This window comes from Oncorhynchus clarkii, chromosome 4, assembly GCF_045791955.1.
Source record: "Oncorhynchus clarkii lewisi isolate Uvic-CL-2024 chromosome 4, UVic_Ocla_1.0, whole genome shotgun sequence".
NCBI lineage: Eukaryota > Metazoa > Chordata > Actinopteri > Salmoniformes > Salmonidae > Oncorhynchus > Oncorhynchus clarkii.
This window is the reverse complement of record NC_092150.1, coordinates 32,201,281-32,217,569: the sequence shown is the minus strand read 5'-3', so window position 1 is coordinate 32,217,569 and position 16,289 is coordinate 32,201,281.

The following is a 16,289-nucleotide window of genomic DNA, read 5'->3' as shown; positions in this document are numbered from 1 at the left end:
GCTGAGCTGTAGTCAATGAACAGCATTCTTACATAGGTATTCCTTTTATCCAGATTCGTTAGGGTAGTGTGCAGTGTGATGGCGATTGCATTGTCTGTGGACCTGCTGGGGTGGTATGCAAACTGAAGTGGGTCTAGGGTGGCCGGTAAGGTGAAGGTGATATGATCCATGACTAGTCTCTCGAAGCACTTCATGATGACAGAAGTGAGTGCTAAGGTGCGATAGTAATTTAGTTCAGTTATCTTTGCATTCTCGGGTACATGAACAATGGTGGCCATCTGAAGCATGCGGGGACAACAGACTGGGATAGAGAGCGATTGAATATGTCTGTAAACACACCAGCCAGCTGGTCCACGCATGCTTTGAGGATGCGGCTAGGGATTCCTTGTGAGGCATAACACTTATAAATGTTTTACTCACATCAGCCACAGAGAAGGAGAGGGGGGGGGGGGCGCGGTCTTTGTTATTGGGCCGCGACAGTGGCACTATATTATCCTGAAAGTGGGCAAAGAATGTGTTTAGTTGGTCTGGAAGCGTGACGTCGTTGTCCGTGACATGGCTACTATTTTTGTAGTCTGTGAGATCCTGTAGTCCCTGCCACATACTTCTTGTGTCTGAGCTGTTGAATTGCGACTCCACCTTGTCCCTGTACTGGCATTTTGCTTGTTCTTTATAAACACACGCACCGAGTCAGTGTATAGGTCGATGTTGTTCTCTGAGGCGGACCTGAACATATTTCATTCCACGTGATCAAAACAGTCTTGAAGCGTGGCTTCCGATTAGTCGGACCAGCATTGAATGGTTCTCGTCACTTGTACATCCTGTTTGAGTTTTTCCTATAAGACGGAAGGAGCAAGATGCTGTTGTGGTCGGATTTGCTGAAGTGAGGGCGGGGGGGGGGGGGGGCTTTGCGTGCATCGCGGAAGTTAGAGTAGCAGTGTTCAAGGATGTTGCACGCGTGTAGTGGGATCGATATGCTAGAAGAATTTAGGTAGACTTGTTCTCAAATGTTCTTTGTTAAAATCCCCAGCTACAATAAATGCAGCCTCAGGATGTATGGTTTCCAGTTTGCATGTAGTCCAGTGAAGTTCCTTGATGGTCATCTTGGTGTCTGCTTGAGGGGGAATGTACACAGCTGTGACTATAACTGACGAGAATTCTCTTGGTAGATAAAATGCAGGGACTTGATTGTAGTAAGGAGTTCTAGATCGAATGAGCAGAAGGACTTGCATTTCTGTATGTTGTTATGATTACACCATGAGTTGTTAATCATAACAAAGAGGTTGAATACTTATTGACTTATTGACTCAAGGCATATCAATTTTTTTAAATGAGTTTGTTAAAAAAAAGAAAAAAGAAAAGCATAATTCCACTTTGACCTTATGGGACAAAAAAATCTGAATGTAATATTTTTTAAATTCAGGCTGTTGGTGTGAATTGGTGTGAATACTTTCTGAAAGCACTGTACAACAATGCCAACTTATACCTAATTGTACTTGAACATGAGTCATATATAGCTGGAGAGTAAAATTATGAATTATAACTTGAGTCAAATATTCCAAACAATTTAACATATGAGTAACATAAGTAATGTAAGTCCTTGCAGACATCCACCACCCCCTCACAATATGTACATAGTATACTGTATTTTATGCTCCTTTTCTCTGTAAAGCCATCCATATGTAACATAATGAAGTACAGCTAAAGAGCATGAGTTATTAGTTTATGTCCAAAATTGCATCCTATTCCCTACATAGTGCCCTAATTTTGAACGGAATCCTATGGGTCTTGGTCAAAAGTAGTGCACAATATAGGGAACAGGGTGCCATTTGGGATGCAGGCTTAGTTTACGTCAACAATGGCCAGACGGAAATGAGGCCAAGGGGGGATGATGAGTGGATGGATCTCCTCAAGCTAAAATATGACCTGGATACAGTATCTCTCTCTCTGTCTCTCTCTCCCTCCTTCTATTTCTCTCTCCCTCTCTTTATCTCACTCTCTGTCCTCCGTGCCAAGTGAGACACCATTTTTCACTGGCTTCACATTTGGCCACGGACAGTCTTCAGACTTGGGCCCCCCCCTCTCATCCTTATGGTAAATTAGCCCTGACCTGCAATTGGCATACGCCTCCTCCATCCATATTTCCACTTCCCTCTTCCCTTGTTCTTCTCCTCCTTCCTCCTCCAAAAAAACAGTAATCTTTTCTCTTAGCTATGCTCTGTAATTTGATCAAATAGCATGCGCCTTTCCCTACCACTTATTGGCCAATTAAGTCAAGTTCTCACACAGGGGGTCCAGCTGTCTGGGTGTTATCTGGGGATGAATTGATTGAAGCCATTCCATGTCTATGAAGGCCTGCTTTAATGATCTAGGTGATAATACTTGTAATTCTTCTCAGTCAGGGGACTCACAGGCCCCAGCTGTTGCCGCAAGTAATCCTTGACTGCGTCCCAAATGGCACCCTATTCCCCATATAGTGCACTACTTTTGACCGGAATCCTATGGGTCTGATTAAAAGTAGTATACTATATAAGCAATAGGGTGCCATTTGGGATGTAGTCCTTGTTCTGATACACTGAAGTACCGGCAGAGCATTAATCTGTTCCTCAGACACGAAAAGATCTTGCGTGTAGCTGGGTTTTTTTTTGTAGCGTTTCCCCACTCCTTTCTTCATTTCCCCCTTTCTCTTTTTTGTGTTACTTCACCCCATCACTCATCACTAACACTAGCTACATCTGTGAATGGGACATTAAATGAATAATAATATAATAATATATTTTATAATATAATAATTAATGCAAAAAAAAGAACAAAAAGAGAACACCATTGTGAGGGATTCTTAGAGGCTGAATATACAGTACGAACACGTCAACAGTAGCTTTCCAGATTAACCAAGCCATACCTACGGTCCGTTTCATACAACAAAAATCACCTTGAACCATGACAGCCCAGTTCATTTAAGGAGTTAAAAGATTTAAGCCCCCCGAAAATCAATAAAAAGATGCATAATTTTCAAAGGGATAGCATTAACATTGTAAAACAGGCTTTAGCTTTAATCCTGCCTCCAGCCATCCAGCCAAAATATCACATTACCATAATAAGCTCTAAATGGATATAAATGTTAAAGGGATAGCTCACCCAAGTTACAAAATTACACACTGATTTCCTTACCTTGTAAGCAGTCTATGGACAAGATATGACTGCAATCCATGTTTTGGTTTAGTTTCCATGGCAGTGTTTCCACATGCTAACGTTTTAGCATTTGTGGCACAAGACCTATTCAAGTTTCATGCATCATTTACAAATCATCCGAATGTATCTACAATTTATTGTGACGCTCAACAAAGTCGCTTATAGATATTGGTCCCATGACTTGAATGGGATCCTAAAATGTTAGAATGTGAAACAGTGCCAGAGAAACTAAGCATGGATTGCAGTCATACCTTGTCCATAGACTGCTTACCAGGTAAGGAAACCAATATGTATTTTTTTTATTCGGGTGAACTATCCCTTTAAGCATAAATACGTATTTCCGATATTTTTTATTTTCAATCAATCAATCAAATATATTTATAAAGCCCTTCTTACATCAGCTGATGTCAAAAAATGCTGTACAAAAACCCAGCCTAAAACCCCAAACAGCAAGCAATGCAGGTGTAGAAACACGGTGGCTAGGAAAAACTCCCTAGAAAGGCCAGAACCTATGAAGAAACCTAGAGAGGAATCAGGCTATGAGGGGTGGCCAGTCCTCTTCTGGCTGTGCCAGGTGGAGATTATAACGGAACATGGTCAAGATGTTCAAATGTTCATGGATGACCAGCAGGGTCAAATAATAATAATTACAGTGGTTGTAGAGGGTGCAACAGGTCAGCACCTCGGGAGTAAACGTCAGTTGGCTTTTCATAGCCAATCATTCAGAGTATCTCTACCTTTATTTAACTAGGCAAGCCAGTTAACTAAGAACAAATTCTTATTTTACAATGACGGCCTATCCCGGCAAAACCCTCCCCTAACCCAGACGACACTGGGCCAATTGTGCGCCCCCCTATGAGACTCCCGATCATAGTCCGGTGTGATACAGCCCAGGATCAAACCACGGTCTGTAGTGACACTTCCAGCACTGAGATGCAGTACCGTAGACCACTGCACCACTCGGGAGCCTATGTAGCTGCCTTCCTTTTCCTAATAAATGCAGGTATTCAACAGAACATCACATCTCCATTTTGCAGTCAGTGTCTTTTATTTCATCATATTTTAAATATAACATTAATAACGATGACAATGAATAATAATGGGTTCGTAACATAATCTCTTTATTCCTTTAACACGTTTCTTCAGAAAGGTGAAAACTTTAATTTGTAGTGCCCAAATTAAAGATACAACAGTCTAGTGGAATTTCAAACATATTATGCACAAAAAAGCGAGGAGCACATTCTTTAAAGGGTATCTGCGTTGGCTTTTAACTTGACATCAGAGGGGGAGAATTACATAGGAAACAGTCTGAAAGTGGAGCGCTAGATGGTAAATTATTTTTTATCCAGAATCAGAGAGAGGCCACATGGAAGTAGCAGTAAGGCTCTACTCAGCCACTGGGATCTTCAACAGGGCCTTTTTATCCAGTTAAACCACAAGTCTATGGAGTGAGATTTGTTTCTTTATTCTGTAAATGTGTCGACCTGTGTGTATATTCAACATAATTCACGCATAAAACTATGATCTGTTAATATATACAAATATTTTGTAACTAAACCATCCGTAAATATGTAAAAATATTTCGGAAATATTCACCGTAAGTCACAAATAAATTGATCTGTAAATATATTTAATATAGCTCCCAAATAAAACTAAAGAATTTATGAGCAAGTGTTCAAAAATCCCTAACATTTGAAATGTGCATTTGCGCACACAAAAAGTGTTTGTGGATGTGTTTTCTGTTCTTACAGAATTTTAAGACATTATTTCCGCTTGTCAATGTATTACAATCCACAAATGTGGCTTCAGATGAGTCGGCTATCTTCGTTCATTGAGATAATCTTTGTGTCACGTGACACGAAAAGTGAAGCAAAGTGTCTAATTATTGGGAGAATGTTTCTAGCTAGAAAAATAAAGAACAACTTCATGGAATGTGAGCGTAATGTTTATGTATTCAACAGATGATGTTCAAATGTTCAACAAATGTCTTTCATGTGAATTGGGCAGGCAACGCCAAGTCTGCTTTCGACATCAGCCCACTAGCCTAGCTAGCTAGCTAACTAGCTAACGTTGGACACTACCGATAGCTTGCAGGGGATCGCGTCAGCTTTGTTAATTCGGGAATGTGTCAATTATGAAGAACTGCTCAGTTTTAAAACTGACTTGGTGATCTGGCTAGCCAGCTAATGACAAATGTTGCAAATCAAATCAAAGAATCAAATCAAATTTATTTTACACATGGTTAGCAGATGTTAATGCGAGTGTAGCGAAATGCTTGTGCTTCTAGTTCCGACAATGCAGTAATAACCAACGAGTAATCTAACTAACAATTCCAAAACTACTACCTTACACAAGTGTAAAGGGATAAAGAATATGTACATAAAGATATATGAACGAGTGATGGTACAGAGCGGCATAGGCAAGATGCAGTAGATGGTATCGAGTACAGTATATACATATGAGATGAGTATGTAAACAAAGTGGCATAGTTTAAAGTGGCTAGTGATACATGTATTACATAAAGATGCAGTAGATGATATAGAGTACAGTATATACGTATACATATGAGATGAATAATGTAGGGTATGTAAACATTATATTAAGTAGCATTGTTTAAAGTGGCTAGTGATATATTTTACATAATTCCCATCAATTCCCATTATTATCAATGAATGCTTGGCAGGACAAATAACTCTTTGGTTTAGAGGTAAGAAATTGTACATTATCTGATTAAAGGGTTATCTGATTAATTCAGCTATTTTCCGTTACATGTAGGCTTGCTAGCTAGCTTATTTCCCAGTCAATGCATGCCTTACGTGACTGATTACTGTCCGTTCCCTCCCTCTAGTCTCTGTATTGTGTTGCACCATTGGGTTGAGGGGCTGGGCAAAGTCACCAGCTACACCACCGGTCAAAAGTTTTAGAACACAAACAAATCAAAATATATTTTATATTTGAGATTCTTCAAATAGCCACCCTATGCCTTGATGGCAGCTTTGCACACTTTTGGCATTCTCTCAACAAACTTAATCTGGAATGCTTTTCCAACAGTCTTGAAGGAGTTCCCACATATGCTGAGCACTTGTTGGCTGCTTTTCCTTCACTCTGTGGTCCAACTCATCCCAAACCATCTCAATTTGGTTGAGGTCTGGGGATTGCGGAGGCCAAGTCATCTGATGCAGCACTCCATCAATCTCCTTCTTGATAAAAAATAGCCCTTACACAGCCTGGAGGTATGTTGGGTCATTTTGTCCTGTTGAAAAACAAATGATAGTCCTACGAAGCCCAAACCAGATGTGATGGCGTATTGCTGCAGAATGCTGTGGTAGTCATACTTGTGAAGTGTGCCTTGAACTCTAAATAAATCGCAGACAGTGTCATCAGCAAAGCACCCCAAAACACCATAACACCTCCTCCTCCATGCGTCACTGTGGGAAATCACCCACACAAACACATGGCATTTGGAACCAAATATCTCCAATTTGGGCTACAGACCAAAGTACACATTTTCATCAGTCTAATGTCCATTGCTCGTGTTTCTTGGCCCAAGCAAGTCTCTTCTTCTTATTGGTGTCCTTTAGTAGTAGTTTCTTTGCAGCAATTCAACCACGCAGGCCTGATTCACGCAGTCTCCTCTGAACAGTTGATGTTGAGATGTGTCTGTTACTTGAACTCTGAAGCATTTATTTGAGCTGCAATTTCTGAGGCTGGTAACTCTAATGAACTTATCCTCTTCAGCAGAGGTAACTCAGTCTTCCTTTCCTGTGGCGGTCCTCATGAGAGCCAGTTTCATCATAGCGCTTGATGGTTTTTGCGACTGCACTTGACAAAGTTCTTGAAATGTTCCGTATTGACTGACCCACATGTCTTAAAGTACTGATGGACTGTTGTTTCTCTTTGCTTATTTGAGCTGTTCTTGTCACAATATGGACTTGGTCTTTTACCAAATAGGGATATCTTCTGTATAGCCCCCCTACCTTTATACAACACAACTGATTGGCTCAAACGCATTAAGAAGGAAAGAAATTCCACAAATGAACTTTTAAGAAGGCACACCTGTTAATTGAAATGCATTTCAGGTGACTACCTCATGAAGCTGGTTGAGAGAATGCCAAGAGTGTGCAAAGCTGTCATCAAGGCAAAGGGTAGCTATTTGAAGAGTCTCAAATATAACATTTATTTTGATTTGTTTAACACGTTTTTTTTTGCTTACCACATGATTCCATATGTGTTATTTCATAGTTTTGATGTCTTCACTATTATTCTACAATGTAGAAATAGTAAAAAAATAAAGAAAACCCTTGAATGAGTAGTTGTTCTTAACACTGTTGACCGGTAGTGTAAATAAAAGGCAAAGCTATTCTACTCATACTGTAAAGACTTTTTTGAGTAAAAAGTATTAACCTCACAATAATAACGTGGGTTTAATTGTGTAACAATGCACAGGCCATCTTACAATGGTTGTTACGAAGAAACATTTTTGGAGTATGAAATTACAAATTAAATGTAAACCTGTGACATCTCGATCAACCTTAGTAATTTGTAAAACTGCATAATGATGGCACATTGGAGTGCAGAACAAATACAGGCACTGATCCACAGACGTTGACACACCCTGGCATCCATTCGCACGCACACACGCACGCACGCACACACACACACACACACACAGGGAAGGAGTTAACAAGTCATCAGGAACAGCAACCCTGTGCTATTGACTTGGGTTCCAGCGTGTGGTCCTCTTGCCTCTTTTTATTCACTGACTCCTGTTTCTAAGCTTGATCAAATAGCTTCCTAACATGATATTTCAAATGTCTTGCTCTGTGTAACAAGTGGTGTGTGCTGCCCAGTTTACATCTAACTCAATATTGTTATTTATTCCTACTGATCCCACAGAGCTGTCCATTCTGAGTCAACCTAGAACCATGACCCCACTTGGCCTGTTCTACCACTGACAAGCTGCTTCTGGACCCTACTGCAACTCCCCATTAGTCAAGCTCTCGTTTCTTTCAGGCCTTTCCTGAGTTTTTTTTATTTATCTGACCGTTGTCTCGGCCAAGGACCTATAGCAGCGTTTCCAAAACTCTGTCCTGGGGAGCCAAAGGGGTGGACATTTTGCACAAAATAAAATATAATCAAAGTTTATTGGTCGCTGATGTTGAAAGCACACACTCGGCATAGCACGCCCCAATAGTTGAATTTAACGTTCATATGTAAGTAAAATGTTGAACATTTGAACATCATTTTGTTGCTTAAATAAACGTTATAGTCACATTTCATGAAGTTGTTCTTTATTTTTTGAGCTAGAAAGCGTTATCCCAAGAATTGGACAATTTGCTTCACTCTTCACTCTTCGTGTCACGTGAGACAAAGATTATCCCAATGAATGGAGAAAGCCGACTCTCATCTGAAGCCACATGTTTGTTTTATTTGTGAGCTATGTTGAATATATTTACAGATCATCAATTTATTTGTGGCATATGGTGAATATTTGTGAAATATAGTATGTATTTGTGAAGTACAAATTCATGGATTATGGTGTAATTTATGAAATATTGGTATATATTTACTGATTAATGTGTGAAATATTTGTTACATATCTATGGATTATGGTTTTATTTCTGAGTTATGCTGAATATATGCATAGATTGTGGTAGACACATTTACAGAATAAAGAAACAAATCTCACTCCATTCAGATCTTCTCCCATGGAGCAGAACAGAACCTGGGCCTGTGAGCCCAGTGTTTCTTACCCAGATACTCCACTGGAACACACACAGAAAAGCATGCATGTACACACACACACACACACCCTCTAGGCCATGGTGGGTTCAGTGTGAGGATCCTCAGGGGTGTTTTGTTTTACAGAGGTCATCAATAGTCGTCAAATCCAGGTGGAGTCTGGGACAAATGTACCAAGGGAATGAGATCATGTAGACTTTTAAGTGTCGTCAACAAGAGCAAACCTAGGCAGGCCAGCTGGTGCTTTGTAGCAGAGACAACACTCACCTGCCAATAAAGAATAAATATGCTCTTCTCTCACTATGCACTAGGGCAGGGATGGGCAACTTTGATGGGAGTAGGGGCCACAAAAAACGATTAACTCATTACGAGGGGCCACAGTGGCTTGCAGGTTTGCCTACCCACATCCAAAGGCAACCCTAGCCTTTAGCCCCCGCCCACCTTCCCTCACCTTGGGGTAGGGGAAATGTTGAGGTTTTAATGCAAGTTTGCTGCATCTCTACTCATTTTGCCACAGGGCGGAGAGGAGATTTTTCTGTTTTACTGCAAATTTCCTGCAATTCTACACATTTTGCCATAGGGTGGAGAGAAATGTTTGCGGTTTTTAATATGATATCTGTGTAAGAGTGACTAACAAAATCAATGGGGGCACCCAGTCGATAATTCGACCATGATTACTACAAGTTTAGATAGCTGGCCGCTAGAATAACTTGCCAATTAAAATAAAATAGTTGACATGGGCTATATGAGTGACTGTCAGTGACTGTATATGCACTGGCTAAAATAATTGTTTATTTTCAGACACATAGAACCACACATATGTACAAATACTTTATATAGCAGAGTATCCATTCATAATTGTCATTACATTTACATTTTGCTATATTCATTTCCCTTAAAACCATTGTAGTGTCTTGTAGGGGAAACATCTAAAGAATTGTACATTTTGCATTATGTGTGTAAACATAAGTATACTGATCCTATTTGCAAAGAATTCTAAGATAAAATGCATTGAAGAAGAATAAATTATAAATGAAGAACTGAACAAATTAGGATGGTTTCAGATCCAGCCTCACCCCTCCTAAGTTGTTACACAGAGTAAATATTCCAAATGAAAGCCTATTCCCTATATAGAGCCCATAGGGCCCTGGTCAAAAATACTGCACTATAGAGGGGGCAGGGTACCATTTGGGACACAGACACGCAATGCCACAAAAGATCTTGTTATTAAGGATGAAAAATTGGGCTAGTAAGCAGTCCTGGCAGAGCGGATCAGTCTCATGGTAAACAATTTAGCTAGTGAGGGGGCGTAATTACTATCTACTGTCTCATTTAGAACGCCTGTTGGCGTCTGGCAAAGATGTCACTGGTGCCTGGTGGTCTCCCCATTGATGCTGTATGTGATTTGAAGCGTGATTGCAGTGACAGGACATTTTAGCTGCCACCCTGCCACAGCGCGATCCCTCTGAAAGCCTTCCTTTCGTTTCTGCTCCCTCGCTACTGTGGCAAAATGTCACACCTTTTTTTTGTTGTCTAATGGCGTATTGCTCAGCTTTAGAGTGCTGCCTTGTGGTGGTGGTGGTGGTGGTGGGCCTTGTTATGTGTGCTGAACTGATGCAAGGGGTCACTGGGCAATCAAATGTACAAATAAATTATGAACATAAATAGGGTTAGTTTTTTTGTTCTTCTTCCTGCATGTGTGTGTGTGTGTGTCTCATACATGCATATATGTGTGTGTGTGTGTGTGTGTGTGTGTGTGTGTGTGTGTGTGCGTGCGTGCGTGCGTGCGTGCGTGCGTGCGTGTGTGTGTGTGTGTGTGTGTGTGTGTGTGTGTGTGTGTGTGTGTGTGTGTGTGTGTGTGTGTGTGTGTGTGTGTGAGGCTGATAGGTAAAATAACGCATCAAGCAAATTATGTGGCCTGTAAACACAACATGCACACAGGCTTATTATTTTGGTAGGGTTGCATATGTTCCGTGTGCTGGTTAGTAGTGTGATTACCATCCCAATCAGCAGAGAGAGGCGGAGAGAGTCACATTAATTTGTAGTAATTAATAGCAGCGATGCATCTGACAGCATACACTAACGAGGATCAGCCTTTGATTGTTTGGATCTCTAAGTACGCCTCTCCTTGTTTGCATCACCTCAGAGGAATTCATTATATCAAAGCTTAGCAGCTATCTGATACTTGTCAAAATGCAATTTATAAAAGTGTAATTATTTTATTGATTTAGTTTGGGTTTGATGCCTGCAGTGTGAGCTCCCCTGGTAGGACTTAGTGGATTCAAATGCTTGTCAGCAGCTCGGCCTCCTTTTTACTCAGAACAATCGCCATAGGCCAGCCCAACAGGCATGCTTTAATTGCCTTAAATTATAAGCATAAATCTTTTTTTCTTCACTTGCTCTGCTCTTAATAAATAGGGGCTTTACGTATCTGCTTTTTTCCTTCTCTTGTCAGAATCCCTCCTGGCTAGTGAGGGTTCACCCGCTCCCCCTTCTCTTCCCATCCTCCCTCTCTCTCTTCCTCTCTCTCCCTCTCACTCTCTCGCCCTCTTTTTCTCTCCTCACCAGACATTTCTGGAATCATCTTTTTAGCACACTCCTCTGCATGATCTGAAACGGCGTGCGGCTGTTCGAGCGGCGTGGTGATATTTAGTAAACCGGGTTCCTTTTTTATTGCAGTATAATGAGGTCAAATGAATCGCCTAATACGCATGCTTAGATGGCTCCTTGCTCCAAATCCACGCTGACAGCCAGTAAAACAGCCGGCAAACACAGTACAGGCTCCCACAGACATGTCCGTAAAAAAAATCGTGCAGCTAGTGCAGAAGAAAAAAAAGCTTTTATACCCTGACAACTTCCCTCCTCTCTCTTTCTTTAATTAGGAATTTTATTAGCCTTGTTTTCACTCTCTCCTCCTCTGAGACTCTGATGCTGGAGATAGCTAAATACCCTCTGTATAATACAATACTGCTGCATACTGGCTGTAGAGCTGGGTTGGACATCACAGTAACTAGGCAGTTGAGTCTATATCCTCAGACAACTCCATGTTTTTAAACAAAATGATCTTCGGCTTGGCCATATTTATTTGTAATGGGCTCTTGTTGTTGTTGTTCAGTGTTTTGTGTGGGATAAATAATACATTATTTAGATTTTGTCGCAAGCTGATCACAATCACAAATCCTTCTCTTTGGGGCAGACGAGGGATGGTAGGATAGATGGATCGGGCGATGCTCACATCTGTGTAAAGGGAGGGAGGGTTCCACTATTCCAAAAAAAGGATCCGTGTGTGGTGACATGGGTTCATCAGTCGCTGCCAAGTCTCACCCCCTAGCCCCTCAGCCCCAGTCATTCCCTGGGCTCTGGGTGGCCATTTCACCGTCAGCGGCTCATCCGAGCTGCACGGCCGTTTACGCATATTAGCTCTCACCGCATCTGCCAGCATTCGCAACCCCCCCCCCCCCCTCCCCGCGCAGTCGCACAACATGCCATGTTGAAGGCTGAGGCCGCCAAACACACACACACACACACACACACACACACACACACACACAACCTCCCACCCAGGCCTTACAGACTTATTAAAAGCAGTTAGTGATTTGAGTTCAGGGTCGCCGAGAGAGTACAGAGCATAATAACAGCACTATCAGCCGATCAGTTTACGAAGTGTGATCTATGATCGCCCCGGCCTGCACACTCCCTACAAGCGGATGTGGTTCTGCCTAATTGAGAGCTTTGCAGCACAGATCAGATTCAGCCTTATTTGATGCTGATCATGAAGTCCCAGGAAACAGTCTAAACTAAACTAAATGTGTTTTTATGCTCGCCGTCTTCATTTGTAGGCTGGTCACAGCTCTAACCTGCCAATTTGACCTACATATTATTATACAGTACCTGAAAGATAATTTTCTCCATCCAGGGGTTATGAACACACACGCGCACACACACTCACACATACACACACACACACACACACACACTCACACATAAACACACACACACACACACACACACTCTCTCTCTCACCGAGGGGCTGAGCTCTTATTTTAATCCTGGCGGCTCACTGTGAAGGGAGGAGGAAGTTCCAATTAAAATTAAAATAAGCTCTTTTAACGGTCTCTTAAATTGACAACTGAACAATGATTTTCGTATTGGTATCTGTCAAAGGTCTTGGAAAATCCTCGGTTGATAAGGCCCTACGCATCCAATTAGGAGCAGAGCAGGGCCTCAGCCAGTAATGATTTCCTCCAGGTCCCTGAAGATGTGGCGCGGACACTTATTGCAAATTACTGACAAAGAGGCCTGCTGTATTGATGAGGGGGAGAACAGACCGCTCACCATGTTCCCATCAGGTAGAGGAGGTCCTAGTCTAGAGAAGTCTTTCGCCTGTCTCACTTTCTGACTATCTCTCTCCCTTTTGCTCTCTCTCTCTCTCTCTCTCTCTCTCTCTCTCACACACACTCTCACTCTCTGTCCTACTATCTCTTGGTCTCGCTCTCTCTATCTCTCACTTTCTCTCTCTCTCCTTTTTGCTCTTTCTCTCTCTCTGTCTCACACTCTCTCTCACTCTCTGTCCTACTATCTCTTGGTCTCGCTCTCTCTATCTCTCACTTTCTCTCTCTCTCTCCCTCTCTCATTGTTCTCTCTCTATAACTGTAACATAACCGTGGCCTTAATATTCTCTTTCTCTCTCCCTCTCCCTCTCTTGTTCTCTGGTTCTTTCTTGCTCTCTCTCTCTCTCTCTCTCTCTCTCTCTCTCTCTCTCTCTCGCTCTCTCTCACCCCATCTATCTCCAACCATAATACTGTAACTGTGGCTTTGCTCTGCAGCTCATATATGAGCCCCCTGCTGGCTCTGACCCTGCCAAACTAGACTCAGTTGATGTGTGGCTCATCCCTGGGAAATGTGCATGCTAATAGCAGGGATATGTCCTGAGTGGCTCATCAATAACGCCTGTATGTTAGCTGGGCTGCTACCTGAGTCTGGCAGGGCCATGGAAGGTAGTAGTGAAGCTACATTATTAGGGTTTGAGACCTTTCTGATATGTGAAATACCATTGTTTACTGTCCTTGGAAATGAATGAACATGAACATATTGATGCTAATGAAAATCAAACTGAATGAGTCAGCGTGTGTGAGGAATCAACCAAAGGGTTGATTAGAGTTGGTCAAATCAAGGCCAGTGTGCTCTAGCTAGCTAGAGGTCATATAATTTATTCCTGGAAACCAATACTGTTGTGTTGTACTATGCTTTGCATAACAACAAAAAACAGTCTATACTGGAGTCTTCCAGCAAGGTGTTTGCATGCTTACGTTTAGCTACAAATACTTCTGGAAACTCACCTCAGTTCACTAAACCACCAACCACCTGCTAAAAACCTTTCTCACTTACAGTACCTGATAGCGAGATTTTAAAAAAGCACTCTATACACAAGATCTATAGAAGTAACATTGGTGTCATTGTGCATTTCCTCAATACTAATCCAGCGTCTGTAGGGAGTGCAGCTGCAGGGCCGGTATAACAGAGCTCTCTGGCCATGTCAAGTCCCTGGGTGGCTGGAGGAAAGGGTTGTGTCCCAATTGGCACCCTATTCCCTGAATAGTGCACTACTTTTGACCAGGGTGCACTATGCAGGGAACAGGGTGCCATTTGGGATGAAGCCGAGAGCTCCCTCCCTCCCATCGCACTGTAGCATCTAGCACGCTGTAGGCTGGTTAAGGAAGGTGTTGACCCCTGGTGACCTGTAGCTTGGCTTCCGTTGGTGGAGAGAACACTGCTCCATCCTCGATGCTTCAGGGTCAAATGATTGATAGTTTGTAGTTTCCTTCAGCTTCGATCAGATGTCTGCTGGTGTAGTGGAAGTGATGGGACTAGAATGGGGAGAATTCCATTTAAAACATATATATATATATTTTGTTATGGATGTGTTTTTTGACGGTTAGCAAAATGAGTTGATTATGTTTTTGTTTTCCTAATGGTTACAATGTTGTTTTGTTGCAAGAAATAATTTCAGTTGTATGTTGCATGTAATGATATACCTAGGTTATTTGACCTGTTTTGTTGTTGTTGGATATTACAATAAACCTCTAATTGATTTAGTAAATATATGACTAATCTCAGTGAAGAATCTGTTACTACAATATGCCTTACTTCTTTCCACATTTTTCATGCCTCAGTCTTCCTGTGTCTTCTGTAAGAAGAGAAATCATCCTGTGTCCTCCATCCTTTGATTCCTACCATCTTTGTGTCACTCTGACTGACAGGCTCTCTGACAGGTGGGCTTAAAATTGTGAAAATTGTGGATGAGAATCCAGTCAATCTCAATCTCTAGCCCAAGGCAGTAGAACGCCAGAGACAGAAACACGGCGCTTTGTGTCAAATGTTTATCAAAGGGCCTGATTAAATGCTGCTTTCAAAGTATGTCTGAGTCCCAAATGGCACCCATAGGACTCTGGTCAAAAGTAGGGCACTAAATGGGGAATAGGGTGTCATTTTGGATGCAGATAATATCAGCCCCAATTGAAGAAGAAAAACATAAAACCCTGATACAAAAAAATGGCCGCTGATGGTGAAGACTGAGAGAGAACAAATACAACATACAAAAACCTCTACCCTTTCAATACAGTGCTTTCAAAAAGTATTCACAATTCTTGACTTTTTCCACATTTTGTTGTGTTACAAATTGGGATTAAAATGTATTTAATTGTTGTTGTTTTTTCAAAATCTACACAAAATACTATTTTATAAAAAAAAATGAAAAAAAAAATATATTGATTAGATAAGTTTTCAACCCCCTGAGTCAATACATGTTAGAATCACCTTTGGCAGTGATTACAGTAGTGAATCTTTCTAAGAGCTTTGTACAAAATATTTACCCATTATTAACGTTTCAACACTTCAAGCTCTGTCAAGTTGGTTGTTGATCATTGCTAGACAGCTATTTCCAAGTATTGACATAGATCGTCATGCCGATTTAAGTTAAAACTGTAACTAGGCCACTCAGGAACATTCAATGTCATCTTGGTAAGCAACTCTTGGCCTTGAGTTTTAGGTTATTGTCCTGCTGAAAAGTGATTTTGTCTCCCAGTGATTGTTTGAAAACAGAATGAAGCAGGTTTCCCTCTAGGATTTTGCCTGCGCTTAACTCTATTCCATGTATTTTTTCCTAACAATGACAATTGCCAATGACGCATATCCATGACATGACGCAGCCACCACCACGCTTGAAAATATGAAGAGTTGTAATCAGTAATGTGTTGTGTATTTGCAGTATTACCTTAGTGCCTTATTGCAAGCAGGATGCATGCTTTGGAATATATATTTTTTCATTCTGTACATATTTCCTTCACTTCACTCTG